Below are 21905 nucleotides of genomic sequence, written 5' to 3'. Positions count from 1 at the left end.
AAATAAAGGAAGAACCCTGATGTTTTTGAGAAGCTGAGAAATCAGTATAAGAAATAACAAGAAAAAAGAAATTAATGTAGGAGTATATGTCTAAGCCTCTTAGCAACAAAGAGCTGAGGGTAAACTGTCATTATTTCAATTTATAAAAATAATTTGTCTAGTAAGTAGTCAAGCTGAACATGGGATCATTTGTAAGCAAAGGAAACAAAAAAATTAGACATCCTTTAGTCTTCTCATGAAAAGAAAAATGTATATTATGTGAAAAGGAAAGGATAAAAGTACTGAACAATGTGCTTTTGTTTTTTCTTTATTTCCTTTGTTTTTTTTATTACGTTTCGGTTTTTGCTCAGTAGCATCAGTTTGAGACACAAAGATGTAGTCTCTGATTTGAGATTCTGAAATCTGTATTTGGAGCATCACATGTCAATTTAAATGCCCTAAGAGACAAAGAAAAAGCAAAATTTCCTTCTTTAAAAATTCTAAATCATTTCCTCATTCTCATGAAGGAAATAGGGACAAAGCAAGGGCAAAATTTCAGCATGAAGGCCTCCCCTGGCTCACAGCCTTGGACGCTGCTAAGCTGGTGAGCTTCCTATTGTCATCTGAGAAAGCCAGCTGCAGAGCTAGCTAGAGTGAGCCGTCTCTTCAACTCCAAGACTGTAATTATGCTAAAACGGGATCTTGCAGCAGTGAATATAAAGAGATGCCTTGGAATATCTCTCTTACACTAAACAACTTTATGGTTGAAAGGAAGCAATTACAGAGAACAAGATGAAGCTAAGTAAAAACTGCATAACTTTCCAACTTTTCCAACTGGAGCATTAACAGTATCGTGCTGACCTCAGATAGTCTGCTTTTTTCTCTCAAATCCATAAGAATTTCAGTTTCCTGCCTGATTTTTAGATCAAGTGGAAATCATTTTCAAAGTCACCCCATCCCTGCTCAATTTAAATAAGCTTCCTAGATTGGCTAATATCAGTTATTCTACCAAAGTTTTTATGAGACATTATCTCAGCCATCAAGATCTGGTAAGACATTTCTTATCTAAGTAAACTCTCTGCTATTTGATAAATTATCTCTACCTTCTTAAATTATCATCATCATCTAACTGGGAGAAGGGCTATCCAGGGATAAGACAGATATGAAAACAGAAAAACCCAAGACTTCCTAAATTCTTGTTTTTTTCTCCTGTCATAGAAAGTGGTAGACATAAAACAGGATTATGCCTGAGAAGGGAAACTGCAAATTAGTATCACCTGCAATAGTGCATCCACCACCTAACACACACACACACACACACACACACACACACACACACACACGCCTCATTCTGACTTTGCTGTCTGCAATTAAAAATGTATATCCTAAAATGTCTATCTGCGGGGTATATTACAAGCTTAAATGAAGGCAAAGTGGTGTTTAAGAACAAGAACTCAGACTAGGGCTGTACAAGCCAGCTAGATAACTTAGTTCTCTCGAACAATCTAGAACACCAAAGATTGACTTTTACCTGAATTATGCAGATGGCCAGGCTTGGTGGTGATTATCACTCTTTTTTCTGGAGGTCTTAGCCAAGCTTAAGACAATGAAAGAAAATAGAATGAGACACATAGAGAAGAAAGAGTAAAAACTATCATGATCTCTAAATGATCTGATTGTCATCAAAGAACATGAAAGACAAAGATAAGTGAGGAAAAAGAAGAAATATCAATCAGAAAGTCAGCAATAACTATAATCATGCCAAAACCAATAGGCTTCTTCCAAACTAACAATAATCAATATCCAGCAATATCCAAATCAGCAATAAGCTGATAAAATATGATTAACAAAGAGGAATTTTAAAAACTAAATCAAGGTATTCCCATTCAATATAATATGTATAGTCATTATAAAGTCAAAATAGATTTTTGTAAGATGACATGAAAAGTATCTCAAATACTTGGTGAAAGGAGATAGCAAGGTCCAAACTGGTATATAAAACACTAAAGTAAATAAAACTGCATACATATTTGAATGTGTATGTATGTATGTGCTGAATTAATGGTCAACTTGTTACACACCGCTGTACAGAATCAGTGTGATTATGGGTGTGGAGGGCCTACCTAAGAATTATTGCCAACAGCATGAAAGCAGGACTGGAGAAGATGGGATACTGTTGATTCTCCTGGAGAAGGTTGTTACACTGGTTTTCCTGATATGAACTCAGCTGTTCTCATTGTCATAGGGGCTTGAGTCCTCACTGTCACCTAGAATGGCTATGGTTCTCATATGGGGAACTCTGGTCCTTACCTTGAGCATCAATTCCTGGCTCCAGTGCAGATCCCTGATGCAGACTTTCTAGCTTCCACCACTGACCTTTGGGTCTTCCCAGTGCAGATCCTTGATACAGACCTGCATGAGACATTGTCATGGGCTCTAGGCCTCCATCGGGCTCATGGACGACATTGCCGAGGGGCTCTAGGTCTTCTCCTGGACTCATGCAGGACATGGCTGTGGGATCCAGGCCCTCGACTGGATTCTTTGGGTCTCTAGTGCATGGCTAGATCTATTGCACTCTTCTGCATTTGACTACTTAGGTGACTTATAAAAATAATCCTATAAATTATGTGTTCTATATTAAATATAGTCCCTTACAAACCCTGACTACAACATATATAAAACATAAATATATATGATACAGATATATGGTAAATATTACTTATATAAAAAATAATCAGGAAGAACATAACCAAATCCTTTAAGGTAGTTTTCTTAGAAAGAGAGTAGAGCTGAAATTATGACTACTTTTTATCCTATAGCATGTATTTCTCTAAAATTTTTACATGAAAATTATGCTATATATTTGAAAACCATAAAAAGAATAAAAATCTAAGGAAAAATACTAAGAATCTCAAACTGTCCTTTCATAGAGAATTTAGAAGTTCACATAATTAAGCCTGAAGTTAAAAGTGATCAGGTAACAAAATGGCATAGAAAATTCTAAGGTTGAGTTCAGAAATGTAAGTAACCATGCCCATATATTGTTAAAATATGTTTTAAAAAGTAAATATAGCATTAAAACATGTTAAAATTAGTTTTAAATTAATCTTTTTAAAGATTACATTTTCTTCTGATTATGTTAGAACTTCATTTTTTCCAGGAATTTAGAAAATATGAACATAAAGGAACATAAAGGAAAATAGAAATAATCTATAATCATGTTTTCCAGAGACAATTAAAATAACTAATTTTATATTTCCCTGTAGTCTTTTTTAATCAATTTTTATGTATTTTTAAAAGGAATCATATTTATTTTCATTTGGTAACACACAATGAAAACTTTGCCATGTCATTCTTTGAAAGATCATTGAATTTTTCATTACTTCTTAGTTTTATTATAAACAACACTGTAATGAGCTTCTTTATATAAAATGAATTTTTAAAGAAAGTTTGTGAGCACAACGATTTTTTTCTGTGCTATTTATGGGTGTGTCCTGAGAGCAGGGAACAGAGCCTGATTGTTTGTAGGGAATAAACATTAATGAATGAGTTCCTCATCTTCCCAAGCCAGTAGGGCTTAAGCTTTGGTGTACATAAGAATTATCAGAAAATCTGTTAATCCACGATTTTCAGAGACATTGATTGATTCAAATGTCTTTGGAGGGGCTTAGGTGATCCTAATGAAGTTGATCCTGAGTTGAAACTGTTTGCAAGCTTTGGGAAATGTGCCTCAAGCTAAGTATATACTGCATCAAAAGCATAGAGATTTTGAAGGCTTCTGGTTATATTGTGAATTTATCTCCCTGAAAGATTTTGCTGAGTTACTGTTTTAAAGCATTCTCTCTACCTCATACCATCTAAAACTTGTCAATTTTGTTATATTTCACCAATACCATGTATTTCTAACTTTAAAAAACAATAATGATTTAATAGAAATAGAGAAAATAGTTTCTCATTAAAAATGCAAAAAGTCAGAATAAAAATCATAGTTAACTATATTCACACTATGTACAATAAAGTATTCTTGCCCACCGCTTGCCATAGTTGTTTCTAGTCTTTGCAGTGTGTTTTTTGTTTGTTTGTTTTTTGTTTTTCTGCTTTATTGAAGCATAACTGATAAAATATTTTACATATCAAAGTATACAATGTAATAATTTGATATATGTGCACATTGTGAAATAATTGCCATAATCAAGCTAATTGGTATATACTTCACCTCACATAGGTACCTTTTCTGTGATGAAAATATCTGAGATCCACTCTCTTAGTAAATTTCAAACATAGCTGATATACTGTGAAGCATAGCCACCATGCTGTAAATTAGATCTCTAGAACACAGTCATCTTATGACTGCAGGTTTGTGACATTTGACCAATATCTCCTCATTTTCCCTAGAGAAAATTAACACTACTGTTTTTTTTTAAATAACATATGCTTATTATAAAGATGTATACAGTAGATAAAGACAAATATAAAAGTTAAACACACTCTTAGTTTATACTATATTAACATAATTAGGTCTCACATTAGATAAGATTGTAGACATCTTTCTATGCATGTCTATAGACAGATGAGTAAGAGCTCTCTGGCTAGTTGAGAGCAAGAGAAATACTTTGATTAAAATACATCATGTTATTGAGAATGATGGGAATGCTACCTGCAACACTGGCTGGGCTTCACTCCATCTTCCGAAATTTTCTGTGCTCTGTGCCAGGCACCACTGTCTTCATTTAGGTGTGTGCTATGTCCTTTTCATCAGTTCTTAGGTTGGTTTCCTCCAAGGCAGAAGCTAAGACAACAAACGGGTGGGAAGTAGTTCACTGGGAAGATGAGCCCAGAAAGCCCTGGTACTGGACTGGAAAAGCAAGGAATGAAAGGGGAGGAAAGAAAGAAATGTGTGTGTATGGTGGAACAGGGCACTAGGAGCTCAATCCCACCACAGTAAAGTAGAAAACAGTGAACTGAATTTTTTCTGAGTCACCATACTTGTGAGTGAAGGAATTGGCATTAACCCACCTGTGCTCAGTCACTGGGTGAGCCTCACTGGGAGGAGGTATTAACTCTGGTTCTTCCTGAATGGCCCACAAGAGCTCAAGTAGGCTCTCTGCTGGTCAAAGGAACTCTTCGAATTGTGGGTAGTTGTGATTGGAAGCCCGAAGAGAAGATATGGGAACTGTGAATGCTGAGGGATATGGGCAGAGGCCCACCAGTGTGGATGTGACCCTGGGCCCTGGACTGTTTCCTCTGTCAGCCTGGAACTCTGGATTTTTCCATACTCTTCAGAGTCAATGCCATCAGTTCCTTGTAAACAGAACAGATATTTCTGTTTCTGGGGGAAAAAAGCGTTGTTGGAAAATTGATTGCATTTATGGAACGCCTTGGTAGTAGTGAAATCTTTTTTTTTTTTTTTTTGTCTTTTTTCTTTTTATCGGTACCGGGGATCGAACTCACGACTGCCTGCTTTCAAGGCAGGTGCTTATGCCGCTGAACTAAACCCCCAGCCCCCTGTGACATCTTAACAATATTCCAGTCTGTGAATACTGATGTCTTTCCACTGACTATAGCTTCTTTAATTTCCTTCAGATGTATTTTATAGTTTTCAGGGTACTAATCCACCAAATTCTTTTTTTTAAAGAATGTTATTTATTGCAAACATTATAATAACAGCATTAGAAATTTAAAATAAAAATTACTCATCTCAGATCTCACCTTTTTCAATAAATCATTTGACCTCATTTATCCTATGTCTCTTTTGAGTCTTATCTGTATGTGTACATAATTTTAACTTAATTTTCATCATTTCAGGAATCCAGTATTAAATCTCAGATTCTTTACCTGTTATTGTACCCTGCTCACTTTTTCCATGTTGTCTACGAATTTGCATTAACAGGCTTCAAGTGTGCTAATCCAGTGCTAATCCCTGAGTACTAAAAGGGCAGGCTTGACCTAAATTTTGGTGGAGGGTAAAGATGAAAATCCCCATGTCTTTTTGTTTTTCCTTCAAGTAGCGGAAATAAGAATTTCCTAAGCAAAAACAAATACAAGAAATGTAAAGATTTCCTTGAGAAATCTATTTTGGAGTAGATGAGAATAGTCACAATGTAAGAAAACGTATTGACTGACTAAGCTTATGTTGCCTTTGAATTTTCTCTAAGTCTAACCCCTAAATGCAGCATTGAACATTTGGAATTCACCTTTTTGTTTGTTTGGTGTTGTGTGTCTATATGTCAAATATTTGCGTTTTGCTTTGTTTTGTTTTTGAGACAGGCTCTCACTATATAGTTCAGGTTAGCCTTGAACTCACTATGTAGTGTAGATTGACATCTAACTTGCCACAATCCTCCCGCCTCAGCCTCCCGAGGACTGACATTATAGGCGTGCCACTATGCCCAGTTTAGAATCCATCCTGAAAGACAAGAGTCTCAAAGTATCAAAAACATTCATTTGCTATGTTTTTGATAGTGAATGGTTGACATTTCCATACATCTGTAAGTTTCAATTACTTAGAGTTTTCCATAGCTGTTTGGCAATTCTGTGAAATTTGATCAAATGTAACTGCGTTTGTATATGAAGAGCCACCTAAGCGATATTGTATTTCATCACCTTTCTTAGAACAAGAAGCTGACAGTGTTGGGCGTAGAACTGAGAGACATTAATTGGTGAAGACAGGTGTGGAAGCCTTGCCGTGTCAAGGTTTGTAATCAGAATAGGAGACATGCCCTCGCAGCAAGAGCAGTCGTCTCTTAGAATTATCTCTCCTCAAGAGGTAGAAGGAGGCCAGTACATACTTGACTGCACCAATAAAAACTCACAGCATCACCCTTCTTTTATGGGATCTGTGCCATTTCTTGCATGAATTTGAGGGCTGATGAAATGCAAGCACAGTTCGCAGATTCTTTCCTTCTTTGCATGCCCTCCCTCTTTTTTCTTAATTTGGAGATCATGTTTTCCTAATTAGACATTCTTAAGATATTATGGACAAAAAACCCAACAACCCTCTTTCCTCTTCGTCTTCTTTGTTGTTGTTGTCCTTATTGTCATCGTCACCATCATCATAAAATATTGTCCCAGTTCTAAAGCTATTTATACAACTGTCACAATAAACCACATTTTTCTCTTGTCATCACTTTCTTGAGGTGCAGAAATGGAAACATGAATAAAGTATTCACAGCATTCCTTTTAATTGACTTCTATTTGCTCTCTCACTCAATTTTAAATAGGCTCTTTTTTAAACTGAAATATATTTAACAAGCTTGATTTTTTAAAAAAAAATTTTTTAACTTTCAGAGTATGACCCTAAAGGATCTAAGACCTAATTCAAATCTCAGAGATTAAAATAACAAACACCCCAGCAAATAGCTACTGGAGAACTTGTTAGTTCAACTTGGTAGGTTCCATGCCCGAGGAGGGCGGCTTCCATCCACAGGACACACACACCTGACTGTAGACTGCAGAATGCGCACATTTCAGTCAGTCAGTCACTTGCACCATGCTCCAGAGAAGCAGAGCGCTAGCTGCCTTAGGCAGTGTCAGAGAAGATCCATGTGCCCAAGTTACTTGCCAAAAATGCTGAGTGAGCAACAGAAAGATACATTCTGCTTCCCAAATTATTAAGCAGACTATTTAGAAGCACCGAAACTTTCCTATCTCATCACAGATTGTTGAGCTTAGCTGTCTTCCTCTGAGGCCCCACGGTAACCCATAGGATCTTTCTCCCTTCGGGGTTCATCCCACTAAGAGGAGTAAAAGGATGCGTATCACTTAGCAGTCCTGATATCTAGGATTTGACTAAAGGATTTTATGCACAGAAACCCATAAATCCTGGAAAGGCAGTCATTTTCCTTCAGATGCATTTTTCTCAGCAATATCAACTTACCTGGCTTTCTCTGCACACACAGACTGTGTGTTATAGTTACGTATAAATACACTATGGTTGGTATGTGTATATCTTTCAGGAAGGCAGGACCTGAGTCTCGTGGTGTATTTTAAATATGTCCATTTGCTGGGTATGCACAAATGGTGCAATAAAGATGTTAAGCATCTCTGAGCAACTGTTAGGGCTTTACAAGAGAAAGTTAAGGATCTGTTAGGGAAGTGAGGTCTCCAAAAGCTAGGAACCTGCTTATTAACCAGCACCCCTGGAGCTGATTCTTTTCTCAGATGTCTCTTGGTCTAAAAAGCACACTCTCAGAGGCCTCCTGAGAGGCACCAGGTCCTCTCTCCTCCTCACCGGTGGAAAGGAGAAAATTCACACTTACACTGCTACCTTATTTGAGGAAGAACTACCCAAATAATAATTAAGAGCAGTTAGAAGCATTTTTTTTCTTGTCAACTTAAGTCACCTTGTTGTCTCATTCTGGTTTTTCAATTTTTCTCTACAATGAAATAAACCCTGATATCCCCACTGGGAGCACCCAGTTTTTCTTGTGTATTTTTATCTAACTCACTAGAGAGTGGAAACCATCCACCATGGCCAGTATATTTAGAGGATGATTCACTTACCACGTAACTACTACATTTCCTTATTAGTAACTAATAGTGAATGACTAGAATTCTTGCTAGATTGTTCCTAACCAGTTGGCTGCTTGGGCTGCTCTAACAAAATGTCACAGATTAGGTGTCCTAAACAACAGAAATTTACTTCCTCACAGTTGTGGAGGCCAAAGTCCAGGGTTAAACTGCTGGCCAATTTGGTTTCTGGTGACAGCTCTCTTCCTGTCTTGCAGACAGCTGATTTCTTGCAACATGCACAAGTTAACTTTTCCTTGGTGTATGTGTGCTGAGGTGGGGAACACTGATGCACTTCCTTTTCTCATACTGAAATTTTTATTTTGCTTTTTCAGTGCTAGGCACTGAACCCAGGCATCATCCATGCTAGGCAAGTGCTCTGCTTCTGAGCTACAGCCCATTTTTCTTCCTTTTCTCATAAAAGCCCCAACACCATTGGATTAGGGCCAGAAGTGATGGAGTCATTTGATTTTCATCACCTCCTACAGCCCTTATTCAAAAACAGTCACATTGTGAGGATAATGTTTCATCACATGAACTAAAAGAGACACAACTCAGTCTAAAGTAGGCCCTTAACTGAGAGAATAAATTAATCCTAGTACCTCTCTACAATGTCATACTACTATGCAACAGAAAGGAACAAGCCAGTGTTACACAGAACAGCATGAATGAATCTCAAATATATTATACAAAGTGATAAAAAGTCATAATTAAAAGGATACATTCTTTATAACCCATTTGTAGGAATGCCTGGAAAAGCAAACCAGTGGGAACAAAGCACGTATCAATGGTTTCTGGGATCTAGGGAAAGGTTTGACTAACATAGATATAGATAATATCTGACATTATACCAGGACAATATAAAGAAATCTTTTTGCTGTTACAGAACTGATCCATATCTTGATTGTAGTAGTGGTTATATGGCTATATGTGTTTGTCAATATTTGGAAAACTATAAACTAAAGGAGGTAAAATTTACTATAAATTACATTTAATTTTTAAGATTAAACAATAATCTTATTGTTTAATTAGTCTATTCTGTGTCTTATGTCCTTACCAGGCAGTCCTCATATTATGTTATTATCTCACAATGATATAATAGTTATTTCTACTAAGGGTATTTTGTTTATTTATTTTGCCTTACAAATTTAACATAACCCTCCAGGAAAAAGATAATGACTTAAAGTAGTGAATAGTAATGACGATTTCCAAAAATATCTTTTTTCTTTGAGTTGGGATATCCTTTGTGTAATCCCATAGACCAAAAGTCACTGACTAAGTCTCCAAACCCACAAACTAATAATAACTGCTAGCAAGGATAAAATAGAAATCTTTGGAATCACAGCTCTCAGCTCTCCTCCCTTGGAGCCAGCTTTAAAAAAAGTATGCAAAGGCATCAAAGAGACTCCGCAGGAAACAAACCAGCTCTGTCCTAGAGCAGCATCCCTGACGCTCTGAGGGGAGAAGAGTTAGGGTTTCTCACCTTAAGTCCCCTCCTTGCCTGCCTCTGCTTTCTCACCATCCTCCCAGAATCCACACAGCAGTCAGATATCATTTCTAACACATTTTACTATAAGTAAAAGAAAAATAAACTGATGATTATAGCACTTTGTTACAAAAACATTTTAAAACCCAGCAAGCAGGAAATAACAGATGAAAACCCCAATCCCTCATGGAACTTCTCTAAGAAGAAACAAGCAACATGACCTTGACAGGGTATGGTTAGAGGGTGTGGCAAATGTGTGGGCAAATTTTCCAGCACATTATTCCCTAAGCATTTCTCCATTTAATTGACAAACAATGAACTCTTCTTACAGTATTTTGAGGGTATCATCACACAAAAAATTCCACAAAGAGGAGGTCTGGAGATAGCTCCCTCTCGCAGCACCTGCCTAATAAGTGTAAGGTCCTCAGTTTGATTCCCAGTACCCTCGCCCCATCCCCAAAATTCAACTTGCCAAGGATGAAAACAAGAACAACTTTGCTCCCAAATCCACCTTTTACTCATCACTTAGATTCTTCCCATTATTTTCATTTCCTTCCAGGTAAATGGTCTGCTTTGCACACTGTGGCAGATGGGTGGGAGTCTGAAAAGTAAGGTGGGCATGAGGGTGGAATTTGCTGGAAATTTGGGGACCCAAGTCCAAGGCACTAGGAACCACTACTGTGAGTCTGAGGGCCAGATTTGTCAAGTTGGTCTACAGGGAGAGAAATCTAGGCTATTGTCAAGAATAACTTTGCAAGGTGGCTGAGATTCAGACTTGGCTGCCTAAGTTTGCTGCTCAGACTCTGCAGCTCCAAAAAGCAGCTCTGCACTGCCTTTATCAAATTTGAGCTACCCAATGAAATCCTCAGAGCTATCTCTCACCTTCCAGTCAATGCTTCATACCCTATTTTTAGGATTCCTTAGCAACTAAACAACCAGTTACTTCATAACTAATATTTTGCATTCCTGATCCTATGACTTCATTCGCTGCCCTACTGCACCCTCAAATGTATGCCATGTCACCATCTGTAAGTTCTCAGGAAAAGCACACTCATCAGGAACTGCTCTGTACTTTATAATTCCTGGATGCAGAAAAACCTTCCTATGTACAACCTAAGCTCCATCTGACAAAGTTGAATCCCATTTCTAATTCTCAATCTTCATCAGAGATGGGAATAGCTAAGCAACATTTTTTATACAATAAGTTTTTTATTTTATTAGAAACAAGGAGAAGATGATGATTTTTAAAATCGGTTATCTGCTTTTGAAAAAGCTATAGGGCACCCCTACACAGGCTCTATATAGGAGGAGGTGTGAAAATTTGTATTTTAAGCTGCAAAGCCTAAGGAATTCTGTGATTTTTTACTATAAATCACAGATGCTTTTGAGCTACTGTTGTAAGATGTTGTAACATATGGGGGTGGGGGACATCTCTTCTTTTTTCAACTCAGGATCATTTTTAATTATTCACTCTTGGCAGGTCTACTTCTCACCCGTCACTCCACTTACTAACAATTTGTTCCTATTCTTAACTCAGTGGGAATGTTTGAATAAGTGACATATTTTGGAAAAGTCAGCTAGAGTCATTGAATGTACAAATGAATCTCATTTTATAGATAAATTAATTTAACATAATACTGCATTTTTTAAAAGTCTATTTTCCACAAGAAAATCCAATTTTAAACATATATTTACTATAAACTTTTTAAAATTAGAAAACAGTACCCACTTGGGAGTCAGGGCAGGAAGATCATGAGTTTGAAGCCAACCTGAACCACATACCAAGACCCTATCTCAAAAAACAAAATGAAAAATAAGTATTTTTCTTTTACCACGAGAACTTGATTGTAGGCCAGTCTTACTCAGCACTTTCACCAAATATCAGCGTACTTTCAAGTAGAAAAGTATAGGTTCTAGACCCAGCGATATGGACTTTGCCTCTTACTTGTCTGTGGCTGCTGAAGAGTTGGCCATTCTTGGCAGATTCTGCATCATTCCAATTTTAGTACATGTGCTGCCAAAGCGAGGATTCTTGGTAGATTCTGAAGCACGGCATTCTCTGGGACAGGACCTTTGTTTCTTGCCAACAATGTGAAGCTTTGACTTTCCCGTGCTAGCTCTATCACTCTAGTACTTAATTGGATAATAAAAGAAAAATGCGGACAATTTGCCTTAGCATGAACTCTAAACTCACAGATTTCGCCTCTTTTGCTATAAAACACAATGTAATCTAAATCTAATAGCTAAAATCAAAATTGTCCTTCAGCAACTTTGAGAGATTGGTTCCAGGAAGCCCCTACGGATACCAAAATTTACAGATGTTCTAGTCCCTTACATAAAATGATACAGTATCTGCATATAACCTGTGCACATCATCCTACATACTTGAAGTCATCTCTAAATCACTTATAATACCTAATAAAATGTAAATGTTTTGTAAATAGTGTGACTATTACTCCTGACATGTTGACCTCACTGGATTGAGAAATGCCTAGCAAATTAGTAGAGCACACCACTGGGTGTGTCTGGGTGAGCTGTAGGGGTGTGGCCTTGGGTGCTAGATATGGTCCCTGACACATTCCTCTCAGGCACTCTTTCCCAGCTCTGCTTTCCAGATGCCTTGAACTGAGTAGCTTTGCTGTACCATGCCTTCCTATCTTGGAGCCAACCCATCCAGACCAAAAACATGAACTAAAGTAAATTTCTCCTCCTTTAGGCTGTATGTGTTTAGATGCTATGTTCAATGACAGCAAAGCAGACGGATACAGAAAATTGGGATCAGAGAAGTGGAGTCCTTAATAGGACTGTACCTGACTGTGTGGTTTAGAAGCCTTTAAAAGTAGTTCATGGTAGAAGTTTGGAAAAAATTGGAGAAGTAGGTTAGAGAAATCATAGAATGCTGTAAACAGAGCTTGGTGGATGATTCTTGCAGAATTCAAAAGACAAGGATGCTGAAAGGCATGTGGACAGTAACGGCTAGATTCAAGTTTCAATTGGGAACAAGAACTCCACCCACTTGCAGTTGGACTAGAGGACATGTATGTTAAACTCTGTCCCCAACCTCACCCCCAACGCCAAAGAAAACTATCTACATTCTAACACTGTACTGAGACTTTGCTGGAGACTGAAATAACAGTAAACTATATTAATCTGGTGGAGGAAATTTCAAAACAGTCCAACATTCAGGCTGTGCCGTGGATATTGCTGGCTGCTTTTGGTCAGATTTAGATGAGAATCAAGGGGCAAAAAGCAGAACAAAAAAATCTGAAACACTTAAATTTTGACCCAGAAAAAAACATGTATAATTTTGACCCAGAAAAAGCCATGTACAAAGTTTGTGCTCAAGGAGATGTGGCTGCTCAACCGATTAGCATTATTAAAAAGAGACCACATACTTTGTATTAGAACAAGAAATTCAAGCATCTCAGGAATCTACAGACTCTACCTATGGAAGTTTCTGGGGTATTAGAGTTTCAGTCTTTTGGTTGAGAAGAGTATCTCCGAGACCCCTACTGAAGAAGAACCTTCTAGTAAATTAATTCCCTGGGATTCATTTCAATCACCCAACCATTTAGATGCCCTGTAGCTGTGCTGCAGTGGAACCTGCACACTGCTTCCCCTGTCAGCAGGCCTTGACATTGTGCATGTGGTGCTGGTTTTACTGGCAAGCAGAATGCAAGAGTAGTGGAGTCAGCAAAGCTTCCACACAAATTTCAAAGGGAGGCCTAGAAGACAGGCAAGGAGATACCAAAAGAGCACTGTGCTGTTTAGAGAATAATAACAAGAAAAAGAGTTTGGGGTTGAGGGTTTAGCTCAGTGGCGTGAGTGCCTGCCTGGTAAGCACCAGGTTGTAAATTCAATCCCTGGTACCAAAATAAAAATAAAAATAGAAAAAGAGTTTGTAGTCATTCAACATACACCATGTTTTTCCCCCAAATATTTACAGTTTGTAATTGGTTGAATCCATGTGTGTAGACAGTTGACTATATCTTGTTTCAACATTAATCTCAGCCCAATAAACCAAGAAAGAAAATTGAAGAAATGTATTGTGATATTCTTGGAAGGCTAGCGGCAATGATTGGTGCAGTTTAGTCTCTAGCTCCTCAGCTGAACTGTAAAATAACTTCTTTTGTTTTCTGAGGTGTCAGAAAGACCACTTTTGCATCATCAGCTATGTGTGTCAAAACAAAAGTACATTCTGCTGGACTTAGACCATTTGCCTCAACTTTCAGAGTTACTTAGATCCAGCTAATGTTCTGCTGGCTCCAGCCAAGCATTGCTCTGGAGGACTAGCACTGTTGTCTCCACCTAGATGATGCCTGGGAACCGTCAGGACTCAGAAGTCTTCAATCCTCTTAAGTTAAAAAGAAAAGTCTTCAGCTGAGGAGCTAGAGACTAAACTGCTTGATTACACTGCCTTGCTGTTCCCTCCTCTCTACAAGCTTTTCAATCTAGACCAAGAATTCATCTAAAATGAAACATGTTGTCTTTGTTTCAGAACAAGAAAGCCCCTCTTCTGTGTGGCTGCATTTCCTAATTCCCATAATTCTGGATTGAATGTTTTTTTTTCCTTCTCCTTTCCTGATTCTTTCTGTCGCCTACCAGCAGGAGCAAATGCTATCATACATCTCCAACCACAACCACAAACATTAAATTCTGGTATCCAAAGGGTCATTTTGTTCCTAAAAGCAAATCCAGCATCTTCTGCGGTTAGCACATAAAAAGCAAGTCTATAATAGGGATCCTTAGGCAACACACCCAGAAACAATCTATCAGATTAGTTCCTTTGAGTGAGATTTTTCCAAAAGTTTCTACTTTATTCTTTCAAATTCCTACTAACTAATTTATGACATAAAATTTTAGGACTAAGCATATTTCTTAGGTAAATATTGTGCAACTTTACAAGAAAGCTACTACTCTGTATTCCTTTCACTATGAGTTTTAATAACTGTTTTTAAAATGTCATGTTTTGTAGAGAGCTTTGTATTTTTCATCTCTTTCTCCCATCTGCTACATCTTGTTACATAGTCATAATCTGGTGTTTATGATTTTAGTTACTGTGGAAATTAATTCAATGCGATGCTGAGACAGCACAGGTCAGTAAAGGAACCTAATATTTGAAACACAAGTATTAAGCTATAGTAAGCACTGTTTAAAAAGTAAAAAATCTAAGAAATAGAGTCTATCTTAGAATTAATACACACCTGCCTTTGTATATTACTTAGCTGTAGGTGCCTTTTAAAGGATTAGGCCAAAGAAATTCTACTGAAAATATCTATTATTTGGTAAATAAGATGATATACAGATAAAGATATTAAACTGTTGTGTTTTAAAGTAACCTCCATGTGTGTCCTAGTATAAAGAATTTTTATGAAGATAGTTGACCTCTCTCCCTCCTTGGAATACTAGACTAGTGACACAGGCTGTGTGTATATGTGTGTGTGTGCGTGCATGTGTAAGTGTGTGTGTGTGTGTGTGTGTGTGTGTGTGGGTGTGTGTGTGGGTGTGGGTGGGTGTGTGTGTGTGTGTGTGTACGGTGAAGAATTAATATGAAAGGAAAGACAAATCCTTGTAATAGAACAGTCTTCTTCCTTATATAATCACTTTCTTAAAGTCCTTTATTCCTAACCTCAGAGTGAAAGGGGAAAAGATCTCTCTTGTTGATCATTTTCCTGACTTCCTGATACTTCAACTACCAACTCCCAGCTCCCACTTCGGCCGGCCGTAGTAGAAAGTATCAAGGCCACCATTTTACAGTCGCTGACTCTTCTCTCCTATAATGACCAGAGGGCTTCTGCCACAGTGCACTTTCTTACAGATCAAACGAAAAGGCTTTGGATCAGAGGAGACTTCTGGTAGGCAAGAATATGAACTTTTACTGCTGGTAAAGGAAGACACTGGATTGAGAATGAAAGCGTCAGATAACAGGCTTTCCCCAGACAATGGCCAATGTTTAAACAGTGTCTTTTTTATTATTGCAATGATCTCATTCCTACTTTGCTACCTCCAACTTTACTCAGTGCTTCCTTCTTGTCTCAAGCCTCTTCGCTGCCCTTTGTCATTTTGTCCTCTCAGTGAAAAAAGCAAAAGCAAAAGCAGTCTATGACTTGAGGAAGTCGGCCTGGATTATTTAATAAGTGCTTTTTTTAGGCTGCTTATCAGTCTAGTTCCTTATCTCCTTGTTTTCCTCAGTGAATCTCTGATATAAGCTCCTGTGTTCCAGCATATTATTTACAGGCTAGCACTTAGTATATCATAAGCACTTAATAAATGTTTTGGGTTTTTTAAAGATAATTAATGGGATGTACAATGTATGATAACTTCTGAAAAAGCTGTGTCATCAGTGAGCTGGGAGAAGCCGAAAGGTACTGCAGTCTCTGAATCAGACGCTCAGATGGGGGAATCAGCCCCTGGGATCCAAGGGTGGTCTCCAGAAATCCCAGCCACTGCTGATACTGCAAGCACCAAGCTCACTTCCTTCTTGAGTGGTGCTGCGGTACACATCATGCAAATGATTTAAATCTTCAAAGGAAGAATGTGAGAGTGTAATGGATTTAAAATTCATACTCTACAACCCAAATGGGAAGAAATGTGTATTTCAACTTATTTCTCTATGATGAAATTCAGTGTAACAAGTCCCCATTTCAGTGATGGGAGGAAACTCAGTGCAATCATTCTCAAGGTGACTGTGTCACTACAGCTTCAAAATTAGTCCCTTAGAGTAAATATTCAGTCAAATTAAAGACTTAAACCCAGTCCATTTGGCGTTCAAATTCAATACAAGAGTTTCCCTCTACTCTTAAGGATTCTCCTCTTCTCTCCTCTCTCAGGATGCATTTGTTGCAAGAGAAGAACACAAAGGGCATGTCTAGCTGTACCCTAATTGCCTCTATCCTTCCGATAGCCAGAAGTTTTACATCTAAATAACTTACAGTCTCTTGTCTCTGTGTGATAAAGGCTCACCACACCCACTCCCATCCAGCCCCTCCTAGCTCAAGTAAAGCTGGGAGAGATAACCACATATTGACCCTTTGGCTGCCCACGTTAGATCCTGGGTTACAGTCACTGGTCCCCAAGCTGAGATGGTACCCATTAGCACTGTGTACTAATCAAATTGCACCACTGGAGCTCATTGGTGCTGTATTTTAAAATACCATATATATGGAACACTATTCCTACCAAAATCTAATTCCTCTTGGCTAAGCCTATGGATAGCTTATTTTAAAAATTCAAATTCTATCATTTCGTACCAGTGTCTGATGACTGGTGCGACTACTCATTCTTGCTGGCCTCACTTCTTTTCCACACACAAAGAAGCAACAATGTACACCTCTCCTACTGAGAACCGCACCACTCTAACCCACTATTCTCAAGCCAGTGGGAGTAGAAAGTTGTGATTGGAAACGAGGCCAGGATGTTCAGATACTGAATGGTGATAGGGACCTGAAAAGTGACATTAAGGCCAGGAAAGTTTCTTTCCCTCAGCAGTGATTAAATTGTCCAGACTGGAAGAACACAGATCTTGACATTGAAGACCTTGGGGTGTCAATTAATTGTATTTCCTGGGAGTAGCTTCCTGAGGCAGCCAGTTTGAGTCAGCTTGGAATTCTGTGGAGAATGCATGAAGTATCTTTGGTCTCCAGGAGCAGAGGCACCAGTCTGCTAACACAGCCTGCTCTTCTGAATGCCCAGCCTCTCCTCCCCAGTGCTAAGGATGTTGTGCAAATGACTGACCGCCTGCCTCCCCACTAGCCTGAGATCTTTACTGTAACCTGTGGCCTGAATGACTCTCACTAAGTTAAGCTGAAATACTCTAATTCCTTCTGGCTGATTGGATTCATTAAATACAAAGAAAAGCTGGAGAATGTTCCTTATCTCTATCCAGATACAGGAGCCTTTGGCACACAGATAACAGTGGAATGCACACCAGCACCTAACCTCCAAGCAGAACATAAACAACAACTAAGGAAACAACTGTTGCTTTCTTTCTTAGGAGGAAAACTTTCGTTGTCTCTAGGCCCGTGCCACAGGTAAGACGTGCTAGAGGGCACAAGAGGGAAAAGGGACTCCTGTCCTGGTGCTGCCTCGCTCCTCTCAGCAGGCTTCTCTGAGCACACTGGCTTTTGTAGGCCTCATTTCCTAAGGATATGGTTCCTTTAGCACCTACACCCACAGAGCACAGAAGGTAGTGGTATTCAGTAGCCAAGAGTAAGAGGCACCTCTCTACGGGTGACATTCCCTTCACCTTCTCCAGCTGGAGTACCACAAGCGGCATGAATTCCAACAAATGGCTACCCAGGCCCAGTACCTCTCCTTGGCACCCAGTCTTCCCCTTCTAAATCAGAAGTGGAGTCTTGTAACCGGACCTCAGCAGACTTCTTCATCCAGTGACCTATGGCAGCACCCTCTCCAAAGAGGTCTAGATCTGGGTCTCAGCCAGGGGCAGGAGCTCTTCTGTAGGTGCTATCTCAGCCTTCAAAATCATGGCTGCTCCTTATTCGCCCACCCTCTCGGTAAGCACGCCTGGTATGGGCCAGGAAGAGAACCAGAGGCTAAGATCTGGGCATGGTGGAACTTAGGCAGCTTATTCATCCACTCTCTTGGTCCCTATTATGGCAACAGGTATTATAGTACCTATTACTACTATCCCAGTATCCTGCTGTGAAGTTGTGCCAATCTCACGGCATTGTCTTGATTGGCTTTATTCTGTCTTGTTCTGTTGTATTTTTACTATCTGCAAAATAAAATTTAAAAAAAAAAAACATGGCTGCTCCCTATATCAGCTGTTGCTCTACTTTTTAGACTCATTTTTACCTTTAAGTAGATGATCTCTTGTTAATACACTCCCTTGTTATAGTTTATGATTATTTCAATTTTTACAATGCAAATTACATTGCATCTGTCTCCTGATTATATTCTATTTACAGATGATCAAATGCAAACAGTCATACCAACTGTTCATTCCCTTGAAAACACACAAAACACACAGTTTGTATAAGACACAGGCAAGACAAAATAGGTCAGGAAAGTCTGAAAGGACCCATGTTGCAAAAACTGATCTTTCAATGAGACATGAAAAGGACTTACAAGGCAAAGGGAAATTTACACCAAAAATCAGACTTCCTAGTCTCCCCAAGAATGTGAAGAGAAGCACATAAGCAAAGGGAACACATTCACTGCTTTGCACTTCACACAGATATTCAAGGGCAAGAATCAAGCCACCGACTTACCAACAAGCAACCAAATGTATTGGCCGAATTCTACTTGTGAGAGATATTGGCAAGATAATCTGCCTCATTAGGCAAAGAAGAAATCCTAGAGGTTTAGGGGCCTGGAATCCCAAGCAGTGATCACCTAGCCGCCAATTACGCTTTAATACAACTCCCAAAGCTCACTCTCCTGTCACAGAAAACCATATTGGGGAGCGAATCTCCCCCCCCCCCTTATCAATCTTTGTCTCTCACATACCCTTTTGCATAATCCCCTGCTTTTTGAGTTTTAGGGCTTTTAGTCCCCTTTTTCCTCTCTTTTCTCTCCATCCACTTTGTTGGGGAGAACTGAAAGAGGCTTAATGCAATCCTAGATATGTTTGTTTTTAAACAACAATGCTGTAAGTATTATGAGGTAAATATCATTAATGCATGGGTTCAGCATGAATAAAAATGCCAAGGACTCTAATGCTGAGCAAATAAGTACTTACGGCTTGTGATAAAATTGCTGAGGACAGCTTCATGCAGAAAAACAAATCATGCTATATTTCAAATAACACGAATTGAACAAAACAAAGCTGATAAGCTCTGAAAAAAAACTGGGTTAGATGACACAATCAGTGATCCTAGTGCTGCAAAAGATTCTGATGTCAAACAAACACGTGAGGGACTTAAGTAAAAGTAGGTCATGGCCTGGGAATGTAGCGCAGTGGTATAGTGTGTGCCTAGCATGCCCAAAGCCATGAACCCAAGCCCCAGGAACAATAAAAAACTTAGATCATGATGATAGGTAAGAGAGAAAAAACTCAGCAACATTCCTAAAATGTATGTATCATTTTATAGAGCATGATATGTTTATAAACAATTATTAATTACAATAAAAAAATTCAAAAGATATTTGACTAGATTCCTCTATATCCTTAAAATTATATATTATATTCACTATATCCTAGAATTATTTTTAACTTACTGAAGAAAAAAATCTGAAAGACCTGTTAGTATTCAGGACTGCCTAGAGTTCAGGCACGGGTAGTATACAATAAACAGGACAGCTAATAATTATGCAATAATATTTTTCCTTCAGTTCAAGTAAGAATAAGGCTTAATCTTTAGTCTACCTGCAAGCTTCTCCCTTTCTCTTTGAAATACTGGAGACTGAACCTAGGAGGTTCTGAGCTACATTCACAGTCTTTTTTCCTAGTTTATTTTGAGAAAATTGCCCAGATTAGACTTGAATTTATGATCCTCTTCCTTCAGCCTCACACAGGAATATAGACCTGTGCCATCATACTTAGCTTTTCTGAACTTCTTGTTTAAGAATTTAGTCATCTTTGAGAACATTACTCATGGGCCTCTGAGATAGCCTTTTTCTCCCCAGGAAAAAGCAATTGGTTGCCCTAGCACAAAAGGTGTCATTTAAAAGTTATAACACAACCCAATGTATAACAATTGGTTTTCAACAAAGGCACAGAGGTGATTCAACAGAGAAAGAATAGTCTTTTCAGTGAAGGATGCTTGAGTACTCTGTACTCTGAAATGGTGGATGTTACCATACATAAATCATATCTCAATTTTTTTAATGTTCTATGCAAAAAGCAAATGATCTTTATTTTGTACCAAACAAAATCTATGTAATATAGACAATAGATGCAAATGTATACCTTATAAAAGTTCTAAAATAAATCATAGGAGAAAGATGTTGTTACCTTAGGATAGGCGAATTCTCACAGATGACATAAAAATATGATCTATAGAAGAAAAAAACCTGATAACTTGCATTTCATTAAAGTTTAAAACTTTTACTCTTCAAAAGGCATTGTTAAAATAAAAACACAAGATATAAACTGAGAAAAATATGTATCCACTAACAGACATATCCAGAATACACAAAGAGCTCTCTAAACTCTATGAGTTCTTAAAAATTCCATTTGAAAATAGACAAACTGAGCGTGGTGGCACATGCTTGTCATTCCAGCTACTGGCAGCCTGAAGCAGGCAGATCTCAAGTTTGAAGTTGGCCTGAATAGCTTAGCAAGACTGAAATGAATGACTAAAGACTAAAATGAAAAAGGCTGGGATGTAACTCCATGATCAAGCGCTTGCTGATACATGTGAGGCCCCTGGTTCAATCTCTAGCACTGCAAAGAAAAAAATAGGCAAAATAATTCGAATAGAAATTCCAACAAATAAAATATGCAAGTGGCAAAGAAGCATATGAAAAGATGCTCAGTGTCATTTAATTTATGTCTGTGGCAGTATGTTATAAAGTCAAACACACACTTACCATTGACCCCTTAATCCCATTCCTGGGGATTTTTACTCAAAGGGAAAAAACATGTACATGCAAAATCCTGTAGGTGAATGTTTAAAATAATTGTATTCATCGTTGTTTCACACCAAAAATATCCCAATATTTGTCAGTTGGTGAATGAGTAACATTCTGGTATGTTCATGTAATGCAACTAGAAGAAATGAACTACCAGTGCAGTCATTTTGGGGAATCCCTAATGCCTTATGCTAAAAGGAGGAAACTAGACTCACAGGCTATATGTACAGCTCCTTTTATGTGCCATTCTGGGATGGAAAAAACCCAAGAGGGACAGAATAGTAATTAGTGGTGTTAGCAGCTAGAAATGGGGAGAGAAACTGAACCCCAGGCATGAGGAGACTTTTGGGAATGCTGCAAATGTTTCACATTTTGGTTGGGGTGGCAGTCACAAGCC

At 38.3% G+C, this 21905-nt stretch overlaps 1 long non-coding RNA gene across 3 annotated transcripts; it reads right to left on the bottom strand.

The window, feature by feature from the left end:
* Positions 1-291: 291 nt before the first annotated feature.
* Positions 292-19817, bottom strand: LOC134475296 (uncharacterized). 3 transcript variants are annotated; one of them, XR_010046439.1, is made up of 4 exons: positions 19674-19817; positions 4637-4834; positions 2290-2391; positions 292-1576 (listed from the first exon to the last, which is right to left on the bottom strand). It is a non-coding gene; the product is annotated as an uncharacterized LOC134475296 (long non-coding RNA). The 3 variants fall into 3 exon arrangements; XR_010046440.1 differs by lacking the exon at positions 19674-19817 and having other exon boundaries at positions 292-437; positions 1511-1576; positions 4637-5456; XR_010046438.1 differs by lacking the exon at positions 19674-19817 and having other exon boundaries at positions 4637-5445.
* Between the last annotated feature and the right edge of the window lie 2088 nt (positions 19818-21905).

Source organism: Cavia porcellus, unplaced genomic scaffold, assembly GCF_034190915.1.
Source record: "Cavia porcellus strain 051 isolate PalLab524CR breed Dunkin Hartley unplaced genomic scaffold, mCavPor4.1 scaffold_2, whole genome shotgun sequence".
NCBI lineage: Eukaryota > Metazoa > Chordata > Mammalia > Rodentia > Caviidae > Cavia > Cavia porcellus.
Note: the sequence above shows the minus strand (reverse complement) of the source record. Positions and strands in the feature narration are given on the sequence as shown.